The sequence below is a fragment of the Numida meleagris genome, unplaced genomic scaffold (genome assembly GCF_002078875.1).
Source record: "Numida meleagris isolate 19003 breed g44 Domestic line unplaced genomic scaffold, NumMel1.0 unplaced_Scaffold283, whole genome shotgun sequence".
Lineage (NCBI taxonomy): Eukaryota > Metazoa > Chordata > Aves > Galliformes > Numididae > Numida > Numida meleagris.
In genome coordinates, this window is record NW_018364534.1 from 83872 (window position 1) to 85214 (window position 1343).

Consider the following 1343-nt stretch of genomic DNA (forward strand, 5'->3'; position numbering starts at 1 on the left):
CCCCCCCCTTTCCTCGCCCGTGGGACCGCTGCCCTCCATTCACGCTGAGCTCAGGAGGTTCTGCGCTGGAAATCGCAGCGCAAGGGGCCCTTCCTCCCATCCCCGCTTTTGCTGCTCAGCTCCTGGAGGTGTGGGAGGACGAAGAGGGGATGGACGCCCGGGCTGCTCAGAACCACAATCAGTGCTAATTAAAAACGCCTCTTATAGATCCATTGTCCCGAGCCGGCTCGCCGGTCCCACTTGTTTAACGACGCCTCACGCAAATGGATGGGGCCAAAGGTTGAAAGCGCTGCTCCTTCTTTGTTGCTGGGTTTTTTTTTTGTTGTTGTTTTTTTGCTACAGGCAGAAATAGGACAAAGTTCTTGCTCTATTAAAAAAAAGAAAGCGATTCTTACCTGGAAACGCACCCGCTGCATCCAGACCGGACTTCTAGCGTCGCTGTCCCCACCTCAGGGAAGCGGGAGAGCTGTTCCGCACGGAGATCCCCATCTTGGGAGGGAGGGAGGGGGGGGGCAAAGGGCCTTTCCAAACCAAAAAGCCGAGTGGAAAAGTTTCAGAGCGGCGTTAGGGCCGACAGCTCCCAAAGGCAAATTTGAGAGAGCTCCGATGAGCCCTTCCCTCCTTGGACCCTCCCCCTTAGGCGGATCCTTGAGGAACCTGGATCCACCCCGTAGCTGCAATCCGAGTCCTCTCCTCTTTGCTGGAAGCCGGAGTCGGATTCCGAATGTCTCCGGTGCAGGCTGGAAGGAGTTGGTTCCGATCCGTTGGCATCGGGCTGGTGGGGCGGTTCCACCAGTACGGCGCAGAAACTGGTCCCACTGGGCCCACCCCCGGTTGGCTGCTCGCTCTTGCTCACCTGCGTGAGCACAGGGGTCTTCTTCAGCCTCCATCGCAGAGCGGCTCGAGTCTGAGCGGAAAGAGATGGGGCCAAAGGGCCAAGGAATCATCAGCAGAGCCACCAGGAGGTGGGAGCGGGTCGGTAGGAGCATGGTGGTTGAGAAGGAGAGGTTGGAATATTAGAGGGGCAACCATGGAGTCCTTGAGAAGATGAGCATCACACCGAGCTCTCTAAGGTCTCCCTCCATTCTGCAGCCTTCGTGGGTCGAAATGATGCTGTAAAGCTCATGCGGGCCACCAAAAAAATGAATAAAAATGAACTGGGAAGAGCTGAGCATCGCCACTTGCTTGTAAATGTGCAACCTTCTGAGCAAGAGTGTGACCTGCAGGGTGGTACCACGGCCCTGCGCGTGGTTCCTCTGCACATTCTAAACAGCAAAACGTCGCAGGAACGGAATTCTCTCTTGGGAAAGTTAAAGTTTAATCCAGTCACTTCCTCACGGCAG

The 1343-nt window shown here is 56.1% G+C and overlaps 1 protein-coding gene across 1 annotated transcript in view; it reads right to left on the bottom strand.

Annotated features, from left to right (window-relative positions):
- LPAR2 (lysophosphatidic acid receptor 2) overlaps positions 1-655 on the bottom strand; it is a 7373-nt gene extending 6718 nt beyond the window's left edge. Inside the window, exon 1 of the mRNA XM_021382737.1 lies at positions 396-655. The gene's annotated coding sequence lies outside the window, so the exon portion shown is untranslated. The remainder of the gene's footprint in view (positions 1-395) is intronic.
- Positions 656-1343: the final 688 nt, after the last annotated feature.